General features: G+C 46.6%; 1 protein-coding gene and 1 long non-coding RNA gene across 5 annotated transcripts in view; one reads left to right on the top strand and one right to left on the bottom strand.

Annotated features, from left to right (window-relative positions):
- ZNF541 (zinc finger protein 541) overlaps nt 1–6,637 on the bottom strand; it is a 45,523-nt gene extending 38,886 nt beyond the window's left edge. The window contains exons 1-2 of one of the 3 annotated variants that reach the window (XM_038528427.1): nt 6,593–6,637; nt 5,279–5,440 (exon numbers count right to left, since the gene is read on the bottom strand). The gene's annotated coding sequence lies outside the window, so the exon portion shown is untranslated. Of the gene's footprint in view, nt 1–5,278; nt 6,324–6,457; nt 6,499–6,592 lie in introns of those variants that run through there. The other 2 variants (XM_038528426.1, XM_038528428.1) reach the window with 2 other exon arrangements.
- On the top strand, nt 58–7,900 carry LOC111097671. 2 transcript variants are annotated; one of them, XR_005354545.1, is made up of 5 exons: nt 58–149; nt 651–775; nt 892–1,162; nt 4,265–4,345; nt 7,555–7,900. It is a non-coding gene; the product is annotated as an uncharacterized LOC111097671 (long non-coding RNA). The 2 variants fall into 2 exon arrangements; XR_005354544.1 differs by having other exon boundaries at nt 60–149; nt 655–775.
- The last annotated feature ends 15,873 nt before the right edge of the window (nt 7,901–23,773 follow it).

Genomic DNA, 23,773 nt, shown 5'->3' with positions numbered 1-23,773 from the left:
AACCTTACAGGCATTCCCAATTCTTTCCAAGAATTTTCTAATTTTGTGCTTTCACTTGGAGAATAACCTAAGAGAAGAAAATCAGTCTGTGTGGATTACTGGTTTACTACCTTATAACCCAGTACTACTATTTGATTTCAACACCCAGGGTATGCTTATAATCGCACCAATACCAAAAAAGGATGATTTTAATTGCCACAGGCTAATCAGAAGAGGACAGAGGTGGATTGAGCTCCTAATAATGCCTTTGGGGTCACCTAAAAGCCAAAAGACATCGTGGTACAAACAGAGGTCTTACAGTTGTAACTGAGAGGAAAGAGATGGGGGACCTAGGACATCACAGGGTCTGCTAAACCCACAGCAGGATGGTGCAGCAGTCAGTAAGATGTTTGTTTCAAAGAAGCTATTCCGTTTCATCAAAATAGCACCCCTCCCACTAAACTCATGTTTGTAATTTGAATTACACTGGTTTCGTTGCCTTGTTTTACATTTCATTTGCAAATTGATTTTGGCTTTATAGTGCCACAAAAACTGTAAGCTTTAGAAACATATGCCTTGTTTTATCATCGTTTATGCCTTGTTTAATAGTTTAAAAAACAATTTAAGCCAACGCTTGGGAGCCAAAGCAATTTTAATGTTTTTCTTTTAAGAAAGGCATGTCATTCTATGACTGGTGGGAGCAGGAGCAAACAGTGATTCTCCTGTGAAATGCTACAGCCTCTTGGGAAATTAATCTGCCATTTGTTCTAGCCTGCAGCAACAGGTACACAAACAGGTAAATAACATTTACCGAGTCATTGGATGGAAAGGGACAATCTTAAACACTTAACTGCTTCTATCAAGATGTTTTATTTCACCGGTAGCTAATCTGATTATTTTTCTTTTTGTCAGCAAGTCGAAAAATCTGTCAGATTTTTTTTGGACACAGCATCGCTGTCCAAAAGATTTTTGTGTGCTGATGGAAACGGTCTAAATCTGCACTGTCCGGTGGCAGCCACTAGCCCTGAGCAGCTAACAAGTGCCTAGAAATGCAGGAGATGCAACCGAGGAACTAAATTATCTATTTTATTGAGCTTTTGTTAAATTTAAATTTACATAGCTACAAGTGCTTAGCAGCTATCATATTGGACGCTCACCACAGATCTGGAGACTTTTCATTGAAGTAAGGCTTTACAACTTCTATTTAAGAATCTTTTTTTTAAATTTTTATTTATTTATGATAGAGAGAGACAGAGAGAGAGACAGAGACATAGGCAGAGGGAGAAGCAGGCTCCATGCACCAGGAGCCCGACGTGGGACTCGATCCCAGGTCTCCAGGATCGCACCCTGGGCCAAAGGCAGGCGCTAAACCGCTGCGCCACCCAGGGATCCTCTCTATTTAAGAATCTTGAGGGGAAGGGGCACCTGCCTGTCTCAGTTAAGCGTATGCCTTCGGCTCGGGTCACGATCCCAGGGTGCTGGGATCGAGTCCCATGTCGGGCACCCTGATCAGGGGAGAAACCGCTTCTCCCTATTCCTCTGCTACTCCCCTTGCTTTGCTTGTGCACTCTCTCTCTCCGTCAAATAAATAAAATCTAAAAAAAAAAAAAAAAAAAAAGGAAGAAAGAATCTTGAGGGGCACCTGGGTGGCTCAGTGGTTGAGCATCTGCCTTTTGCTCAGGTTTTGATCCTGGAGTCCTTGGATTGAGTCCCACATCAGGCTTCCCACAGGGAACCTGCCTCTCTGTCTCTCTCATGAATAAATAAAATAAAATCTTTAAAAAAAAATCTTGAAAAAGGAGTACCTGGCTGGCTTAGTCAGTGGAGGGTGGGATTCTTGGGTCTCCCTGCCACGAGTTCAAGCCTGTGTTGGGCACAGATCCTACTCCAAATAAATCAATGAGTTCTAGTATTAAAAAAAAAAAAAAAAAAAAAAAAAAAAAAAAAAAAAGATCTGAGGCTCTGTCAACCCTGAGTCCCTGTTCCTGAAAAGAAGCAACTGGCTGGAGCTGAGAAGTGCTGCTGCTTAGGACAGAGTAGGCACTCTCCAGTTTGCCAGAGTCCTCACCACTGCCTAATCTCTCACACCCTCCCTACCTTACTCATTTATATGCCCTGCTAGGCCCCTGGAGACCTCTTCCTTTATGACTGATTTGTACAGTTTCCCTTGACCAGCCTCTCTTTACTCAGCTTTACTGAATGAAACCTTTCAACATCAGGCTGAAGGGGCCCCTTCCAACATCTGAAGTCTGAGACTACCTCTCCCTCCATCCAGATGCCATAAGCACCTGTCTGACAGGTCACTGAACGCTTAACCTCAGACGGCTTCAGAGTCTAATTCTGTCTCAGGTTCTTCTATTTTCCCCAGACCACAAGCTCTAGGATGGCTGTTCCTCTGCCTCTGTGTCCATACTTCTCATGGCATCTTACCCAGCACAGAACTATCTCCGATCAGAGAAAGCTCTCTGCGTTCCTTTCGCTATTGAGGGAGAGGATTCCACTGGGCCACCTCTTTTCCTCTTTAAAAAAATGCCCCAGCCTACTATTCTGTCTGGTTTTCTTTCTTTCATTTTTTCCCCTCAAGCACCATCTTCTCCTTTCCCTCTCTGCATCAATGTTACCAGGGAGACAATGATCATGTCCGAGTAAGGTCAGATTGTTGGAAGCTGGGAAATATGAGAGACTTGCAGCTTCTACCCCAGCTATGCAAGTCCTTGCCTTGTTTTCCTACTCCAAACATTATCACAACTATAGTCTTGTTTTGTTTGGCCTACACAGTGCTTTTTGCAACAGGGTTAGTCACCAACTTTTTTTTTTTTAAAGATTTTATTTATTCATGAGAGATATGCACACAGAGAGAGAGAGAGAGAGAGAGGCAGAGACACAGGCAGAGGGAGAAGCAGGCCCCACTCAGGGAGCCCAATGCAGGACTCGATCCTGGGACTCCAGGATCACGCCCTGGGCCGAAGGCAAGCGCCAAACCACTGAGCACCCAGGGATCCCCTTTTATAAATATTTTATTTATGGGCATCCCGGGTGGCTCAGTGGTTTAGCATGTGCCTTCAGCCCAGGGTGTGATCCTGGAGACCCGGGATCGAGTCCCACATCGGGCTCCCTGAGTGGAGCCTGCTCCTCCCTCTGCCTGTGTCTCTGCCTCTCTCTCTCTCTCTCTCAAGAATAAATAAATAAAATCTTAAAAAAATTAAAAAAAATAAAGATTTTATTTATTTATTCATGAAAGACACACAGAGAGAAGCAGAGGCACAGACAGAGGGAGAAGCAGGCTCCCTGTAGGGAGCCTGATGCAGGACACGATTCCTGGACAGGGAGGGATCATGCCCTGAGCCAAAGGCAGATGCTCAACTGCTGAGCCACCCAGGCGTCCCATTCACCAACTTTTTTTTTAATGGGGAGATTTCAACTAGATATATTAATTTCTGGCTTTTCTTGAAAATTATTAGATTTTGCATTTCGTGATAGTTATTAGTAGGACAGAGATGAGGGATAACTGCCATTTCTGAACAGATGTTCCCAAAGATCCTTGCTTTCTTCCTGTCTGGCCCCTATAATTATGATCAATATAGATACCAACAATAGCAGCACACACTTGAGGCTTTGTCCTATGCCAGGCACTCCTGGAATCACTTATGGATCATCTAATTCCCACAACACTCCTTTGAGGCACATCCTCTGTTCTTAACCCTGTTTTTACAGATGAGGTAAATAAAGCCCAGAGAAGTTAAGTAACTGCCCAAGATCAAGGTTAGAATTCAACCCCGGGTATTCTGATGTCAAAACCGTCACATGTAACCACTCATCTATGGTAGGATTCCACACCTGAGACTGGGACTCCTGCCCCATGTGCCGTACGTCCTTTCCTAAGCTGAACAACCAAAGAACACTCCCTCCCTTGATCATGTAACCATTATAATTTAAACCATTAGGGTAACTCATCTCTTCTGCTCATTAAAAGAACAGATTTACAGCTCACATTAAGAACTAGATAGAAGACAAGGAGGAATCAGAAAACTATGACTATGCTTTCTAAGAAAATTTCTCACATAGAATTAACTAAGGGAGGAAAAGAGACCTCAAGCCTTCTCATTCCAAAAGCTGATCCTAGCATAAAATACAAATAAGCATTAACATCTAGAACAGCAGGTTTTCCAAGTGAGGCGGATGGGGGTGGGAAACCTGGGGGGTCCTCAGAGTCTTGCAGGGATTCTTCGAGTCAAAACTATTTTCATAATAATATTCAGACATTACCTGCCTTTTTCATTCTCAGTGAGACTTTCCAGAAGCTACAGGGAATATTTCAAAAGGCTGAATGCAGTAGCAGAAATAAGATTCTAGGTGACTCCAAAAGGTAAGACAATGCCACTATTCTCACGAAATTTCTTTCTGAAATATCATCTTTCAAAAAATATTTAAAATAGTCAATTTTGTTAACATAATAAGCTTATCACTTATTTTTAAATGAATAAGTAGGGATCCCTGGGTGGCGCAGCGGTTTGGCGCCTGCCTTTGGCCCAGGGCCTGATCCTGGAGACCTGGGATCGAATCCCACGTTGGGCTCCCGGTGCATGGAGCCTGCTTCTCCATCTGCCTATGTCTCTGCCTCTCTCTCTCTCTCTCTGTGTGACTATCATAAATAAATAAATGAATAAGTATTTTAAAAACGTATTAAACCTCTAATAGTGCAAATATCAGCAGTATAGAGTTCACGTGCACAAATTCTCTGGGATCTTCAATGATTTTTAAATATAAGGGGGGGAGCCCTAAGATCAAAAAGCTAGAGAACTGTGGCTGTAAAGAGGAAAAGTCCTGCATCCACATGTGCCCAAGTGGGTGAGTATCTGTGTATGCAAGTCTTACACAGAAAGAAACCCTAAACCAAATATTCCAAACTGGTGGCCAGCTGGCATGTTTTGTAAGGGCTCCACACTGCCTTTAAATACCTATTAAATTCATTGTCACCATTTACAGATCAAAAGGTTTGACATAAATATAGTGTCTCTTCTCAAAAACAATTTTTTTTTAAAGTTCTGGCAACACTGTCCTGGCATTTCCACTGACTGGTATCACTTAGATGGGGCACGTGACCTTTGGTTCATCACACTGCAGGCATTTACCAATATGCACTATACATAACCTTTTCCTTATCTGACCTCACAAAGCAGAAACTTATAATGGTTTCATCATCGGTACAGAGACTTGGGCCAATTAGAAATCCTTCTGAGAAAGGAAGGAATCCTGACAAAGAAGGGATCTGTGGACAGGGGCAAAGGGGAAAACTCACCAGGAGAAGAACAAATGAGTGAATCTCCAGGGAACAGGAGGGCCCAATTTAGGACCCACAGGGAGGGGGTTCAGGTGACCGTCAGACCACTGGATATTTCCTCCTGGAACTCCGGGTAGCAAATTCAGGACACTCATCCAACTTCTTGTGTCCTGAAAGCAGCTGGTGGAAAGGAAGGGGCATTCAGAACTTGGGTCCCCAAAGAAGCAAGCACACAGGTGTGAAACTGTGGGGATGACAGGCAATTTTTGGAAGAAGGAAGGAAGCAATACTAAATTGGGGAGATCTAGATAGGGAAAGGGTTTTGCAGTTAAGGGAGTTATTTTTGTCTTTTCCTTACTTTCCTTCCTAGGGAAGGGACCTGAGGGGTTTGCTGGGAAAAGCCTAATTGGGGTAAAACTGGTGATGGACAAAAAAGGGATTTTTGCTGAAGAGGTCGAGAAGAGCGTTGGAAAAACAAGTATTACATGAGAAACTGGAAGAACAGAGCTCCTCTGCTATCAGTGGAAAGATAGGACAAAAAGGGGGGCTCTTGGTGGGCAGAAAATTTTTGCTGGAAAGAGATCCTGAATGGAGGAAAAATCCAGAAAAGAAAAAAATATATATATATATTTATATTCTTTTTTGCTAGAGAAAGTTTCTAAAAGGAGGTTGAAGGGTATAATCAAAGAAGAGAAGAGATTTTTGGTTTTGCTGGAAGATCCTAAAAGAAAAATTCGGGTCCCCTATTCAGGAGGAAAGGTGATTTTTAGCAGAAGGCCTGGAAGCTAGAGCGAATGCAAGGCCGCGGTGCAGAAAGCGCCGAGGTCGGTAGGGCCCGAGGCGCGAGCCGGGGGGGGGCTGCGAGGGGGCAGTTGGGGCCTGCGGGGCGGGGGAGGTAAGGAAGGGGATGCAGTGGGCCAGGGGCCCCCCCAGGAGAGCCTTCTCCAAGGGCGAAGGGCCTGCGGGGTGCAGCGGGGCCCGGAGCTGTTGGGGTGCAGAAGGTGCGTGCGTGACGCGGGGTGAGGGGCGCCCGCCGCGCCTGCTGCGCTCCTCGAAAGGGAGATGGGCCCCCTAAAAAACAAATATATAAACGAATTAGATTTTAAGGGGGGGGAGGGGTTGAAAAGTGAGGAGGGGCGGGAAGGGGGGGGTAGGGAGGAAAGGGAGGGGGCAGGGGCAGCAGCAACCGGGTTTTACCCGCCCCCGGGGGCTCGCGCGCCGGCCTCGAGCCTCGCGCCGGGCGGGCCTCCCAGCGGCCCCCTGCCCCCCTCGCGCCGCCCGCCTCCGGGCGCGCACGCGCACCTCAGCCCGCCCCCGGAGCGGCCCGCTCACCCGCGGCGGGGGCGCGCGTGCGTGGCTGCGGGTCCCCCCACGACACCCAGGGCGGCCTCGCGCGCCCCTCGCGCCGCCCGGGCTCCCGGCGCGTGCCGCCCGGCGGCGAGGTCTCCGCAGCTATTGGGCCTCGGACGGGAGGGGGCGGGGCCACGCGAGGGGCGGGGCTTGGTGCGGTCAGGTGACCGACGGCAGGCGGGAAAGGAGGCGGTTGGTCGCCATTTTGCGAGGGGGGCAGTTGAGGCTGGGAGAGAGTCAAAGTGGAGCCCGGGAAGGGCCTGCGGCGGGGGCGGGGACGGGGGTGGCGAGGGGCCGGCCTTCCGGGCTCCCCGACACCCGCACGCGGAGGCCCGGAGTCGGTCGGCTCCGGCCATTGTTCCTGGAGGGCGGCGTTAGAACGCAGCGGCGGGGGACTCGGGCTCCCAGCGGCCGCTCCGAGCTGCGGTGGCCCGCGGTGGGGGCTGCAAGGGCGGGGTCCCGCCCGGCCGGGTCTCGGGGTCCCTCGAGGCAGCCGCGGCGCGAGCGGGAGCCGCGAAGACCTGCTCTTCGGTGGGCTGGGAAGATGCGGCTACGCGGCCCCGTCGTGCCGGGGGTGGGGGTGGGGGTGGGGGTCCAGCTCCCCGCTGGGTCCTGCTGGGCGGAGGGATGGGACCGGGGTGAGCCGTGGCCTGAGGGTGCTACCCCAGAGCCCCCAAGACGGGCAACTCATCCCCTAGGAAGTGAACCCCGACCATCTGAGGAGTTCGAGAGCAGCTTTGCAGGCGCCTGGGTGGGAATGGGGACCCCCCCCCCCGTACCGGAGCATAAGGGCATCTGATTGGGGTGATGGAAAGATTCTAGAAGTGAGCGGCGGTGGTTGCACGCCGTGCTGAATTCACTAGAAAAGGTTGGATTTTATGGAAATAATATCTCAGTAAAGTTTTGTTGATTTGATTTTTTTTTTTTTTTGATCCCTGGGTTAGACGGACGGAACAGAGAGGATAAGAAAAAGACCAGCATTCTACTTTTGGATTCCTTCATTGAGCAAATATTTATTGAGCTTCTGATCTGAGATAGAGCAGACGGAGCAATGTCTGAGTCAGACGCACATTCCCGCTCGAGCTTGTGTTCTCAGCAGCGCTGTCCAAATGATACAGGATGCAATGACATGAAATTAGCTTTAATAGTACAACCTAAACCAAAATGTTGGGGCACCTGGGTGGCTCAGTTGGTTAAGCACCTGCCTTGGGCTCAGGTCGTGATCTCAGGGCCCTGGGATCCAGCCTGGCATGGGTCACACTGCTCAGTAGGGAGCCTGCTTCTCCTTCTTCTGCCTACCACTGCTTACTTATGCTCTCTCTCTGTGTGTCAAAAAATAAAATTGTAAAAAAAAAACACAAAATGTTATTTCAGCATGTAATCAATACAAAATTTTTAATAAGTTCCTTTTTTTTTTTTTTGGAAAGTCTGGACATCTTAATCCAGAGCAGTCACATTTTGAGTAGAGCCACAGGTAGCTTAGTGACTCTGGGACTGAAGAGCATACCTCCAGTAGGAGACAGGAAAATACATTTAGAATGCAATGTGGTTATACTTTAAAGAAGAAAAGAGAACGGAGATTATCAGAGGATGCTATTTGATAACAGGTCAGTGACGGTCTCTCTGGTGAAGTTACACTGAGCAGAGACCTGAAGGAAAAGATTTTAAAAATAGCTGGTGGAAGAGCAAGTGCAAAGGCCCTGAGACAGGAAGACGTGGATCCATTTGAATAATAACAGAGACCAATGTGGCTGCATCTATGTGGACAAAGAAAAGGGTATACTAGGCATGGATTGTGTAACGCCTTGTAAGTTCTGCAAAGACAGGAATTAAACACCTTTCAATTTAGGAGAGTTTTTTTTTTTTTTTTTTTTTTACTTATATAGCAAACATTTTAGAATATGGAATTTTTTTTTTAAGATTTCATTTATTTATTCATGAGAGACACAGAGAGAGAAAGAGACAGGCAGAGGGAAAAGCAGGCTCCATGCAAAGAGCCTGATGTGGGACTTGATTCCGGGTCTCCAGGATCTCACCCTAGGCCAAAGGCAGGCGCTAAACCACTGCGCCACTCAGGGATCCTGGTTCATGGGAGTTTAAAGAACAGGACTTACACTCCTGGAATAAATCAGTATCTTCCCATCCTTTGACAAACATTTAACACTTTATGGACAAAGAAGATAACTTGTGACATATAACACAAAAAATTAGCATTCAAAAATTATTTTTTTCAAAAATTATTTTTAAAAACAAGTAAAAGCAATAGCTTGATTTAAAAAAATAAAAGCTATGAAGAGACACTTCATCCCAGAGGGACCCTATAAAAAGAGACCAAGCCACAATAACAAGAGAATGCAAATTTAAACCATAGACATCCTGTCATGTTGACCAGCATGGCAAATTTTTAAAATTTCCTATCAGGTGGAGCAATGGGAACTCATAATAGGTAAAATTGGGACAGTCACATTGGAGAAAAATTTGACTTACTGAATACAATTAAAGATGTAATGTATCCCGTGCCCCAGCAAGCCCAGGGGTCACTGTACAGAAACTCTTATATGCAGTAGGACATGTGTACAGGAATAGTCTTAAGCACTAATGCTTTTACATTCCCCCATGAGCCTGGATTGGATGATCCTAGAACAGAAAAAGGATATTAGTGGAAAAAACTACTGGAATCTCAACAAAGAGTGGAATTCAGTTAGCAGTAATGTATCAATGTTGATTTTCTGGTTTTGACAAGCACTATGATGATATAAGAGGCTGACATGAGAGAAAGCTGGGAAAAGGGTATATGGAGGTGTATGTCTTTCCAACTGTTCTGTAAATCTAAGATTATTATCTACAGGATACTGGATAAATTATATTATATAGCTGTGAACATCAATTTCAATTACAGTAGTACAGTGGTGTTTTCATCTACTTAGAGTTTCAAAACAAGCAGAACCAAACAACATACAGTTTAGGGACACAGATCAGTTGTAGATGATTATTGTTTTTAAAGTGGGCTCCACACCCAGCATGGAGCCCAAGGTGGGGCTTAAACTCACAGCCCTGAGATCAAGACCTGAGCCAAGATCAAGAGTCAGACACTTAACTGTCTGAGCCACCCAGGTGCCCTTGTAGATTATTATTTTTTTTAATGAGGGCAAGATAAACACAAAGTTTAGCAAAGTAGTTACCTCTGAGGGGTGAGGAAGGAAATGAGAAGGAAAAGGGCTGGAGCACCTGGGTGGCTCAGCAACTGAGTGTGTCTGCCTTCGGCTCAGGTCGTGATCCCGGGGTCCTGGGATAGAGTCCCAGATTAGGCTCCCTGCTCAGCGGGGAGCCTGCTTCTCCCTCTGCCTATGTCTCTGCCTCTCTGTGGGTCTCTCATGAATAAATAAATAAAAATCTTAAAAAAAAAGGAAGTGAGAACACTGGTCGCAGGAGATGGTGGTCCAGTTAGGGAGGCAGGATTTAAAATTACAAAAATAACAAAAATATTTAATATTTAATAACACATGAAATCACTAGAAGGGTTACTCAAATATAAATACATACCTACCCTACGACATGCCCCAAAGAGTGTTTTTGCTTAAGCAGACAGTCGAAAGGCACTTGTTGAATGACTTGGAAGATGATAAAGTGCAAATGGAATAATGCTGTGGGAGTATTTACCCAGTCAGAAAAGCTGTTCTAGTTCCTTTTTTTTTTTTAAGCCAGAGAAAAATGGTGTTCTATTTGTGTAGACTTGGATGTCCATGCTAAATATTAAGAAGCCAGGCTGCTTGCTTGCCTTTTTTTTTTTTTTTTTTAACCTCTTGGCATTAGGGTTGCTCAAGCCCTCATATCAACCAGAAACATCTCGCCAGTGTCTCCAGATACTGTGTTTCCAGGTAGGGGAAAGCCAGCCATTCTGATCACACGATAGTCACCCCACTGATTCATTCATTCTACAAAGGTGAACATGCGCTGGGTTCAGAGCACAGCGCTGTCAATGGGGGGACTGCCACCCTTCTCTTGAAAGCGTCTAGCAGAGCACCCCCAGACTTTAACAGATCATTGGTACAAAACTAATAATTCTCCAAGTGTGGCCTCCAGTCCAGGATCAGCTACATCACCAGAGAACTCCCTAGAAATGCAAATTATCCGGCAGCCCGGGTGGCTCAGAGTAGCGCCGCCTTTGGCCTGGGGCGTGATCCAGGAGACCTGGGATCAAGTCCCATGTCCGGAGGGTTCCCTACATGGGGCCTGCTTCACCCTCTGCCTGTGTCTCTGCCTCTCTCTCTGTCTCTCTCTGTCTCTCTCCTGTGTTTCTCATGAATAGATAAATAAGTCTTGAAAAAAAAAAAAGAAATGCAAATTCTCCAGTCCCACACCAGACCTCTTGAGTCAGCCTGCCAGGTGATAACTGATGCAGGCTCGCTTTTTTTTTTTTTTTTTTTTTTTTAAGATTTATTTATTCATGAGAGACACAGACTGAGAGAGGCAGAGACGCAGGCAGAGGGAGAAGCCAAAGGAAATCTCCCATAAAAGAGATATAGTGGTGCTGTTTTACTTTCAAAAGCTTAAAAATACTGAGGGTTTTCTAGATGACTTTTATTGAAATAAAATTTGCAGAACGTGAAGTTTACCATTTTAAAGTACATGATTCAGTGGTGCTTCGTACATTCCCAATGCTGTGCCATCACCTGCTCCAGAACATTTTCACCACCTCCAAAGGAAACCCCATAGTCGCTCAATATTCACTCCCCATTCCCTGACTTCCAGCCCTGGGCAACCACTAATCTGCCTTGTGTTTCTAAAGATTTGCCTCCTCTGGATATTTTGTTGTGTTTTGTTTTAGTTTTTTAAAGATTTTGTTTATTCATGAGAGACACATGAGAGACACACAGAGAAAGGCAGAGACACAGGCAGAGGGAGAAGCAGGCTCCATGCAGGGAGCCCGACGTGGGACTCCATCCTGGGTCTCCAGGATCAGGCCCTGGGCTGAAGGCGGCGCTAAACCCCTGAGCCACCCGGGCTGCCCTGACATTGTGTTTTTAAGGTTGGCCTATGTCGCAGCACATAGCAGTGCTTCATTCTCTCTCTCTCTCTTTTTTTTTAAGCCACTACATTTAAATTCAGTTAAACAAAAATTCAGAGTGCTAGGCCCCAAGTGAGGCTCTGGAGACATGTGATGTTGCATTGTAGGCGAGTGGTTAGTACTGATGGGCTTGGACACCATCCAGTACTGGTAAGGACACTGCTTCTACCACAACCGTGTTCACCTGCTTTGATGTTGCTACTACTACTGATGAACTAAGTAAGTCATGGAGATATAATGTTAAGTGCTTCACTCCTTTTATTGCCGGATAATATTCCATTGTCTGAATCTACCATGTTGAGTTTATCCATTCATTGGTTGAGGGACATTGGTTGTTTCCACCTATTGGCTATCATGATTAGTGACAACCAGAGCTTTTTAAAGTATTTTTATCTGGGGGATCCCTGGGTGGCTCAGCAGTTTAGTGCCTGCTTTGGCCCAGGGCACGATCCTGGGGTCCCGGGATTGAGTCCCATGTTGGGCTCCCGGCATGGAGTCTGCTTCTCCCTCTGCCTGTGTCTCTGCTTCTCTCTCTCTCTCTCTCTCTGTCTATCATGAATGAATAAATAAAAAAAAAATCTTTTAAAAAAATAAAAATAAAGTATTTTTATCTGGAAGGCCTGTCTTGGTGGGAAATGTCTTTCTACACACAAACCTTAAATATAAATCTCCACTTGCAAATAGGGGCAAAAGGACATTTGCACAGATGCCAGCCTCTCCTCCAGACAGAGGGAAGACAGCCATTCTGAGGCTGGCTCTAGTGACCTTCCTCCTGTAGGATCTTCAATGACCCACGGTGTCTGAACCTCGTAAGGCCATAAGCTCTCCCATAGGCAGCAATTCTTATTCAACACTGAGCACAGAGCAAGTGCTTGGTCAACCAATATGTGATAGTGAAGCAAGGACGCGAATCCTTCTCAGTGACTTCTCAGCTTTTACTAGGCTCCTTGCATTTTCGTTTTCCTCTCCAGCATAAGCTCTGAGCAGAAGTCAGGTTCTCAATATTTCTTAATGTCTATTAAATAAAAGCAAGAATCCTTGTTTTTTTTTAATTTATTTATTTATGATAGTCACATAGAGAGAGAGAGAGAGGCAGAGACACAGGCAGAGGGAGAAGCAGGCTCCATGCACCGGGAGCCCAACATGGGATTCGATCCTGGGTCTCCAGGATCGCGCCCTGGGCCAAAGGCAGGCGCTAAACCGCTGCGCCACCCAGGGATCCCCAAATCCTTGTTAATTCACTCCTAGAATTTCAGGCCGTTCTGGCTAAATGGACTGTCAAATCCCTTGTGAAGGGTCCCCTCCATCCTGGGTCTCTTTTTTTTTTTTTTATTGAGATTTTTTATTTATTGGAGAGAGAGAGAATGAGAGAGAGTAGAGAGAGAGAGAAAGAGAGCCTAAGTGAAGTGAGGGGCAGAGGGAGAAGCAGACTCCCCGCTGAGCAGGGAGCCCAATCCAGGACTTGATCCCAGGACCCCAGGATCATGACCCGAGTTGAAGGCAGATGCTTAACTGACTGAGGCACCCAGGCGCCCCTAAACCCGCCTTTTTTTTTTTTTTTTTTTTTTTTTTTTTACCATTATGGTGTTCAGTAAATATTTGTCGATTGAATGAGTAAATTGAGAATCCTTAGCACCTTCGTTTTGTGACCATAAAATCTAGTTGAAGAGGTAAGAACTCTTACTCATCTCAGTCTCTGTAACCTCGCAGGGCTGGGCATGTCACAAACCAACGTGAAATCACAGAGCTCTGAATGTCAAAGACAACAAGCAGTGTAGGCTTTACTGCTCACGGAGGAGCTCAGCTTCCAGCGCCTGGAAGGGGAAGGAAAAAGTTATAAGGACTGAAGCCGATGGAAAAAAAAAAGTCTCAGACCTAATCTGCATCTTAACCGGTGGGTTATGGAATCAGCAGGCCCAGGAGTGACAGGTGCTTCCCCTGTGCCAGACACTTGGCTAAAATGTATCAGCAGAGGATGTGCAGCTGGAGGAAGAGGAACAGTCTCCCTGAACAAAGGATATAAAAGAGAAAGCGAGACTGAGAAATTCAAAGACTGACCAGGATTAGACCTGGGGGGCAGCAAATGGTTACTCCAATACTGATGGAATAATAATAGTAGTAGTAGTAATAGCAGCAGCAATCCTAACAGGATACATTTTTTTTAAAAGATTTTATTTATTTATTCATGAGAGTCACAGAGAGAGGCAGAGACACAGGCAGAGGGAGAAGCAGGCTCCCCACAGGAAGCCCGATACAGGACTCCATCCCAGGACCCCGGGATCACGACCTGTGCCAAAGGCAGAGGCTCAACCACTGAGCCATCCAGGTGCCCACGCACCTCATTTTAAGGGGAGACTTTGAATTTAAAGCAACAGAGGAGTTGCAGACTTTGCTCAGTAGGCGACGGGAAGTCCCCTGAGCAGAGTGTTCAACCTCGACGCTACTGTCATTTCAGGGGTCAGGTCCTTCTTTGTTTGTGGGGAGCTGTTCTATGCATCAGAGTTTCTCTGGCCATCCCTGGCCTTTACCTGCTAGAGGTTGGAAGCACCCTCTCCCCACAGTATGAGGACCTGGAATCCTGGGATTGAGTCCCACATCGGGCTCCCTGCATCGGGCTCCCTGCATCTTCTAATCCAGGCTCATTCTTCTCCCTTCTCTTCATTCTCTATGAATGGAAGTAATTTCCAAAGTAGAATTTGAACCACAGCAACAACACAAGAACCCTTTTCTCGTCCACCATCCTTGACAGTCATGATGGCGCCAGATTAGCTCAGCACGCCTGCGAGATGCTTGGTTCCCAGGAGTTCCAATTCGTGAATATTCTGAGGTTCCAAAGTCGTTTAAGGCTCATGCACCCCTCTTTGGACACCGATGCCCTCTGCTGTCATACACTGAGTACCCTCCAGTCATCACCGTGCAGGGACCTGGAATTTCAAAGGTGACCAGCTGTGGTGGCCCACCACTGAAGACTCTTTCAAGAGCCATCATCTCCTCTCATCTAAGAACATGGCTTGATGTTGTCACCCTCACCTAAGAACACCTAGTAATGTCCACACGAAAACCTATACATGGATATTCATGGCAGTATTTTTCATCCAAGCCAAATGGTGGAAACAACCCAATGCCCATCAACTGATAAGTGGATAACAAACATGATGGATCAATACAATGGGATATCACTTGATAATAGGAAGGAATGAAGGCCTAATACATGTGACAACAAGGATGAATCCTCAAGACAATGGTTGTTTCTGTCATTTCAGCTAGGGTGAACAACGCTATGAACGTTTGTGTACAAGTTTTTGTTTGAACACCTGCACTCGTTCTTTTGGGCAGACACCCAGGAGTGGAATTGCCAGGTCATATGGTAGTTCTTTCTGTGTCTAACTTCTAGGAAAGGACCAATTTTGAAGGTAGAGGATTTGCTGAGGAGAGAGAATGCGATGAGTCAAAGCTGATTCCAGAATTTTCGAGCCAAGCAATTGGGTGAATGAGTGGTAGTGCCAGCCACAAAGACAGAAACACTAGCAGGAGGTAGGGGAACAGATGGCAGGGTGAGGGATAGCCATGAGCTTGGTTTTGGACATGTTTGGGACCAGCTAGCCAGGTCCTGGAGTTGTATATAACTGAGTCTGTCAGACTCTGCCCACACAGCTCACGGGAGAGACAGACATTAAACAAATAATCATGCAGCCGATCATCATGGTGACAAGCGTTGCAAAGGAGAAACTGAGAGCCCATGAGAGGGTGTGCCTTGAGAATCTGGTGAGGCCTGGAGGGTCAGGAAAGGTTTGCTCAGCAAGGGATATTTGAGTTGACATTTAAAGGATGAATAGGGGGACTTTTGGGTGGCTCAGTGGTTGAGCATCTGCCTTTGGCTCAGAGCGTGATCCTGGGGTCCCAGGATCGAGTTCCGCATCAGACTCCCACAAGGAAGCCTGCGTCTCCCTCTGCCTATGTCTCTGCCTCTCTCTGTGTGTCCCTCATGAATGAATAAATAAATAAAATATTTTATAAAAGGATGACTAGGAGTTAGCTAATGTTCTGATTATTTATTGCTGCATAACAAGACTACCCTGAAATAGTGGCTTAGATAATGACAATCATTTATTTTGTTCACAAGTCTGGGGGCATTGGCTGGATTCAGGCTCAGGGCCTCTCATGCAGTTACAGTCAGATGGTAGGTGGGCTGGAGTCATCTCAAAAGCTTATTCACTTGCTATCTGGTGGTTGATGCTGGTGTTGACCAGGACCTCAGCTGGGGCTGTTGGTCAGAACACCAGCACCTCCTCTCCATGTGGTCTGGCTTCTTCCCAACATGACAGCCTCAGGACTCCAAAGACCACATCGCAAGAGAGCTAAACAAATATTATATTGTTTAACATTTTATGACCAGTCCTCAAAACTCATAAGGAACCACATATTAGTTTGCTAGGGCTGGTGTAATGAAGTATCACAAACAGTGTGGCCTCAACCACAAAAATTTGTTTGTTGTCTTACTTATAAATTCTGGAGGCTAGAGTCCCAAGATCAAGCTGTCAATAGGGTAGATCGAGTGTAAGAGCATGTGGAATGGTAGATGGTGTTGTGACTGTATTTGCAAATGACAAATGTCACATGTTGAGGTAGAAGCTGGAGTAGAGGTAGGTATTTCTCTTTTTTTTTTTTTTTTTTTTTTGAGGTAGGTATTTCTCGATAAGGGGTGTGCTCAACAGCTCTGGAATCAAACTATATCCACTAGGATGAGTTCATCTGTAAGAAGAAAGAGTGCTCAACTAACAATGGCTGGGTGGAGGTGACCTGGGGCTGGTTCCACAGCTCAGGCACATCCTCACAGATTTGTGTATCTTTCTGCTGTGTGCTGTCCTCAGAGTACTGGTGTTTTTGATCCTCTTGGTTATTGCTTCGTGGCCACAAGATGGCTGCTGTATTCTACACATCACGTATTCACTCCATTGTCCCAAGTGGGAAAGACTAAGAACAATAGCAAAAGGCTGTCGTCGTCATCCTCCTCCTCTTTTTCCTCCTCCTCTGTTTTCTTTTTCTTTTCTTCTTCTTCTTTTAAAGAGAGAGTGAGAGAGCACGAATTGGGTGAGGGGGGAGGGAGAGGGAGAGGAAGAGAGAGAATCTTAAGCAGGCTCCCTGCTCAAGGCAGAGCCCAACATAGGGCTCTATCTCAGGACCCTGAGATTATGACCTGAGCTGAAACCAAGAGCAGGACAGGACACTCAACCAACTGAAATACCCAAGCGCCCCCCAAAAGGCTACCTTCTTAAGAGACTCAATACAGAAAGATTTTCTGCGGCAGATTGCAAAAACTGCCCTATTCTCCTCCTCTCCCTGTGTTCTTGCCTTGCACTTTGTAGTGTCCTCCCACTCTGAGCTTCGCCATGGAACTCCACCTTGGCCAATGGGACACTAACAGACGTGATGTGTGAGATTGGGCTCACTCATTCCTGAGCGTCTGCCCTCACTGTGAGAACATGCCCAGGCTGGCTTGCTGGAAGATGAGAGAGAGGCATGTGGAGCAGAGTGAAGTTGCTTCCAGTTGCCTGGACTCGCCTCAATCACTCAGCAGCCACTGACCACCAGACATGCACGTGAGGCCTGCCGTGATCAGCAAGCAACCACCTAGCATCCACTCCACATGCGTGAGCAATCGAAGCTTAGTAGTACATCCCACTGAGATTTGGTGGTGGTTTTTTATGCAGCATTACTCTGGCAGTGAATAATTGATTTGTGTTTTTCAGAAATCCTCCAAACAGTCTTGGACAGAGCAGGGAGGTGGGGAGAGGGTAGTGAGAGGATAGAGGTGGGTGGCAGAGGGGTCACATATCCTAACACAGCTGCATGGAGTCTGAGAAAGCAAGAGGAATGGGACAGAGCTGATTGGCTTGGACCAACCATGATCAATGCCCTGGGATTATTGCCCCAAACAAAACTGAGGTTCTGTGAGCAAAGACAAAGTGGGGATAGACTAGGGGTGGGCAGCCAGCAGTATGTGTCACGACTACAACTGAAGGTACTGTTTTTCCTCTGGGGGGGGCTAGATGCATGTGAATGTATATAAGGCTGTTAGAGGAAGCAGCAGTGATGGTGGTTCCTTCTGGGGAGGGGCCTGGGACGGGAGACAGATGGAGGAGGACTTTAGCATAATCAGTAAGGATTTCAATTTTCTACAAAATTTTAAGAATTTTAAACAAGATGTATTAACTACACTAAAATGTATTAATTACACTAAAATATACTAATTACGATTAAAACGGATTAACTAAAATCACATTAAAATGCATTAATTAAGCAAAAGCCTATTAATAAATGAAAACTTATTAATTACAATTACATTAAATTGTACTCTCAAAATTAAATTAAAGTGTATTAATTTCAGTGCATTGATTAAAATTAAATGTAAATTATTGATTGAAATGAAATGAAAATGTGCTAATGAAATTGAATGTAACATTTAGCAGTTGGAGTAAACCCTACTGATATTTAAATTAACATTTAGTACAGAAAAATAAAAAGCTAAGTGAAAATTTAATTTTCAGGTATTAAAGTAAATAAAATTTTCTAGAGATCATGTTCCACAATTACAATCCTATAATTAAAAGAATTCAGGGGCACCCTGGGTGGCTCAGGTCATGATTCTGGGGTCCTGGGATGGGATCGAGACCCTCATCGGGCTCCCTGCAGGGAGCCTGCTTCTCCCTCTGCCTGTGTCTCTGCTTCTCTCTCTGTGTCTCTCATGAATAAATAAATAAAATCTTTAAAAATTTTTCATGTAACATGTATGAGAAGATACCTAGCACACGAGAGGTGCTCCGATGAGTGAGTTAGGAGGTAGGAACAGAGCTGAGGCTGAGTGCAGGGGAAGAGCAACCTCTCACCAGAGACTGCATGCCCTGCTGGAAGGAGCAGATCTGGGGTCACCCCTGCTATGTCTTTGAAAGGCTTTACATATATTAACTCATTGGATCCTTATAAAGACCCTTCGAGGGCAGCCCCGGTGGCTCAGTGGTTTAGTGCCACCTTCAGTCCAGGGCCTGGTCCTGGAGACTCGGGATTGAGTCCCATGTCGGGCTCCCTGCATGGAGCCTGCTTCTCCCTCTCTGTGTGTCTCTCATGAATAAATAAAATCTTTAAAAAAAAAAAAAAAAAAAAGACCCTCTGAAGCAGAAACCATTATTACTCCCATTTTCCAGATAAGTAAACAGAGGACCAGAAAGATTAACTTAGTAAATGGAGGAGTCAGGATCCAAAGATGAGGATTTGAACCCACAGGTTTTACGGCCTCAAGCAAACCTCAGTTTCTGCACCAGAGATGGAGGACAGTGACCTATCCCAGTGGGAGGTCTCAGTGAAAATGGGAAGACAGTGGAGAAAGCCCCACTGAATCTCGAACAGTTGAATGCATGTCCGTGATTAAGAGGCTGGGAAGGAGGCTGGCCGTCCTATCATGGAGAAAGGTGTGAGCAAAGGCACTGAGGCCTCGTGGTGGAGGCCAGGCCAATATAGCTGTGCTGGAAGTTTCTATAGGAGATGGGGAGTGAGGTCTGTGCCTCAAATCCTGGATGCCTCCTGGAGCAGCCTTTTCCTTCTGGTACTTAGTGAATGTTCCAGAACTTGGTGGCCACAGAGCAAGGCACTCCTAGTAGTGTTGGCTTTTACAGGTGGGGGCAGCAGGACTCCAGGGGATCAGCTCCTTCAGTCAGGGCTTCCCACTCTGAGGATATGTCCTATTATTCCAGGCACAGCCTCAGAATTCCTCTATAACTGCCAGAAAAAACTTAACCTCAATTTATGAAAATGGAACAGGATACGGAACCGGAAAGGACCAAAGAGGCCATCTGGTCCAACCCTTTCGATGTGCATGGATCTGGAAGCTGAGGCCCAGAGCGAGCAAGGGACTTGACCCAAGTCATAAAGCAAGTCCATGGCAGAAACAGAGCCAAACACAGCTATCCTGACTCCTGGACCTAATTAGCTTTTCCCTCTCCCTAGGATTCATGTAGGGGGGGCATTTGGGAGTTTATATGAACTGGACAGTAGAGGGCAGGGGAGAGGGGGCTACCAGACATATTGCACTAAAGGATTACGTGGTCTTTGCCTTGACAATGTTCAATGACTGCCATGCTGTTAAATTTTTTTCAAGTTTGACATTCAGCTATTTGAATGAATAAAAATGTTTCTTTTTTTTTTTTTAAAGATTTTATTTATTCAGTCGTGAGAGATACAGAGAAAGGCAGAGACACAGGCAGAGGGAGAAGCAGGCTCCCTGATGGGAGCCTGATGCGGGACTGGATTCCAGGACCCCAGGATTACGCCCTGAGCCAAAGGCAGATGCTCAACCACTGAGCCACACAGGTGCCACTGAAAAAAAAAAAAAAAGTTTTAAGCACGTATTTCCTAAGTGTCCACTATCCCTCCAGTAATATGCTAAGCAGCATAAGGGATGATACAAAAAGATCCACTCCGCTGTGGTCTGAATGTTCGTGTACCTCTCAAATTCCTATGTTAAAACCAACCCCCCAGTGTGATGGTGTTAGGAGGTGGGACCTTGGGACATGGTTAGATCAGGAGGATGGAGCCTTAAAAGGGCTTAGGGCTCTTTTAAGAGACACCAGAGAGCTCCTTCAGCCCTCCTGCCACATGAGGTAATAGTGGAAAAACTACCAATCTGACAGCACCATGACCTTGGAATTCCTAGCCTCCAGAACTGTAAAAAATAAATGTTTATTGTTTGTAAGCTACCGGTGTGTGATATTTTTTTTTGCTATAGCAGCCTAGACGGACTGACACACTGTTACTGACTTCATGATTGAGAGATTACGGAGAGAGAAAGAGACACATAAAGTAATAGAGAGCAGGTGTTAAGATTAGGATTAGCCTTCATTAAAAAAAACCCGCCTGGGGGTGCCTGGCTGGCTCAGTTGAGGGAGCATGTGACTCTTGATTTTGGGGTCATGAGTTCATACCCCATGTTGGGTGTAGAGATTTACTTAAAAAAAAAAATTAAGGAGCGCCTGGGTGGCTCAGTGATTGAGCATCCGCCTTTGACCCAGGGTGTCATCCTGGGGTCCCGGGATCAAGTCCCGCATTAGGCTCCCTGCATGGAGCCTGCTTCTCCCTCTGCCTGTGTCTCTGCCTCTGTGTGTGTGTGTGTGTCTCTCATGAATAAATAAATAAAATCTTTAAAAAAAATTAAGAACAAAACCGTTCTAGGTCAGCCTTTGCCACACTGCCACACCTCCGTTGTCTCATTAGAAATGTGAGTCTGCCCTTCCGTATCCTCTGGTCGGGGACTTTCTCTTTTTATCTTTGAGTGCCCTGACGTCAGGCATTTAACAAATACTGAGCACCTGCTCTGTGCCAGGATGCCGTGGTGAACAAGCAGACGATCTCCCTGGTTCCACGGGGTTAAGTTCTTGTGTCATATGCGTGAATCAACAAGAGGAGAAGTTAACTCCAAACTGAGAGGAAAGCTACAGAAGGAAGAAACACAATGGCCTGACAGAGCAGACCTGGGTGCTTCAGAGCCTTTGCTACTCAAAGTGTGGTCCACAGACCAGCAGCAGCGGCAGCTTGTTAGCAATGTGCAAGTTCAGGCCCTGTCCCAGGCCTCCTGAATTAGGAAGTTTTGCATTCCACCTTAGCAAGATTCCCATGGGATTCAAGTGTACCTTAAACATTGAGAAACCCTGTCTTAGATAGCATGACCCATGAAGGCTTCTCAGAGGAGGTGTCATGTGAATTGAGACCTTCATGTCCAAAGGTCATGACACCAGGTAGAGGTCTGAGGAGCTCTAAGAGGACTGGAGTGGTTCAGGCAAGCAGGTCAGGGGTACTGACCGAGGTTAGGGAGGCAGGTGATGGCTCCTGGTGGGCCCTGGGAAGGGGTTTGGATGGCTTATGGCATCCATGGAAGGGCCACATGGTGGGGACGGGTTATGGCCTGATTGACAAAATGTCCCTCTGGGTCTGCTGTGGCTTCATGCTGTGACAAATTTGCTCCCCTGGAACCACATTTCTCAGAATTCCCTTCCATGTGTGGTCTGGGTCAGGCTTGGCCAGAAGAGGAATCTGCACATCAAGACTCATTTGGTGATTTTATCTAATGTACTGTCCACATTCAGATTTCCTCAATTATCCTCCAAGTATCTCACCTTAAAAATATCAATATTAAGGGGTGCCCGCCTGGCTCAGTCCATTGGACATCCGACTCTGGATTTCCGCTCAGGTCATGGTCTCAGGGTTGTGAGCTCAGGCCCCACATTGGGCTCCATGCTCACATTTGGGGAGTCTGCTTGTGATTCTCTCTCTCCCTCTGCCACTCCCTACTCACTGGCTCCTCTCTAACATACATACATACATACATATTTAAAAAATATTAATAATATGCTGGGTGACAATGAGAGGTATCCCAAAGTTTTGGGTCCCAATATGTAATTGCAGAGAAGAATCTGGGAGAGGAAGCAAAATCACCACCTTCCAATAGCTTCCCTCCTGGAGGGACCAAATTTTACATAACCAACCCCAAATGAATGACATGCCCAGAGACAGTGAATTAATTGAGCAGGCATTGACCTTGGCATCGTTTTGGTTTTTAAGATTTCTTATTTATTTATTTGAGAGAAATAGAGCACACACACAAGCAGGGGGAGGGACAGAGGTAGAAGCAGACTCCTCACTGAGCAGGGGACCCCGGACACAGGGCTTGATCCGAGGACTCTGGGATCATGACCTGAGTCAAAGGCAGATGCCTGACCAACTGAGCCCCCAGGCTCCCCGGCATTGTTTTGCCTTAAAGCTCCTCAGCTCTCTCGCGCTCTCTCTCTTTCTATGTCTTTCTCTCTCTATGTCTATCATAAACAAACAAACAAATAAATAAATAAATCTTTAAAAAAATAATAAAGCTCCTCAGATGATCATGATGTGCAGCCAGGTTTGGAAGTCCCTGTAAAGACCACAGGAAACCTGCCCATGTCAGGAATCAAACCCTTTCTCTAGGGTATTGGGGGCCGGACCTGCCCCTGTGGTCCTTCTGTCTCCCACTACTCCCCACCTGCATGCACACCACCTACTCTTTCCAACAGGTTGGGACAGTGCTCCTCACGCTGGGATCGAGGTTATCTGCGGTCACTGAACCCTTGGAAGACATAGTCAAGGGTAGGCGGGCAGTGGGCGGCAGACTTGCACTGGGAAAAGCGTAGGCATTGGAGGAGTCACTCAGTGAGGACACTGAGAGGGGGACCAGGGTAGTGGAAGGAAACCCATGCAAAGGGAGGCCCCAGTGAAGCTATGGGAGAAGATGTTTTCCAGCAGGAGTGAGGGGGCCACCCTGACCGCTGGTTTCTCTTCTCTACCTCCCTTTCTGCTTGGCTTGGTCCTACTCTCCATGTTTCATCTTTGCATCACTTCCGCCAAGCACCCTTGCACACCTCACCCCCTCAGCCTCCAGAGTACACACCTGGCCAAACCCCAGCCATCTGTCTTCTCCGCCAGCTGAACGCGTCAGGAAGAAACCACCCAGCCAGCCTGACGGGTTTTACCTGAACCAGCGAAATCACAGAGCTCACACAGGCACAGGGCATTCTCTCTGTGGCTTGCTTGCTCAAAAGAGGACTGTGTCCTTCCAGGGCTCCCGAATGGCCACCCCCCACCTGCCCTCCAGCTGATGACCCTTGCCCCACACTTCCCTGCGCACCCTGATGTCAGCAGGCCTGGATCTTCTTGTTGCCCATCCCCGCAGCACTGGCCCCTCATCTTCTTCCCTTTCTGTGCCCACTCCCTTTCAACTCCCCAAGCCCTGGCAGCTGTCCCCTCTCTCCAGGAGGGAGGTCATCCTCATTCCTTCTCCCTTCCCCTCTCTCCCCTCCCCTCCTCTCTCCTTCCCTTTCCTTCCACCATCCCTACCTTTTTTTTTTTTTTTTAAGATTTTATTTATTCACGAGGGATGCACAGAGAGAGAGAGGCAGAGACACAGGCAGAGGGAGAGACAGGCTCCCTGCAGGGAGCCCGATGTGGGACTCGATCCCGGGTCTCCAGGATCACGATCTGAGCCCAGGACAGACGCTCCACCGCTGAGCCACCCAGGC

The sequence above is a fragment of the Canis lupus genome, chromosome 1, assembly GCF_011100685.1.
Source record: "Canis lupus familiaris isolate Mischka breed German Shepherd chromosome 1, alternate assembly UU_Cfam_GSD_1.0, whole genome shotgun sequence".
In the NCBI taxonomy this organism is placed as follows: domain Eukaryota; kingdom Metazoa; phylum Chordata; class Mammalia; order Carnivora; family Canidae; genus Canis; species Canis lupus.
The sequence above is the reverse complement of the archived record's forward strand: the minus strand, read 5'-3'. Positions and strand labels throughout refer to the sequence as shown.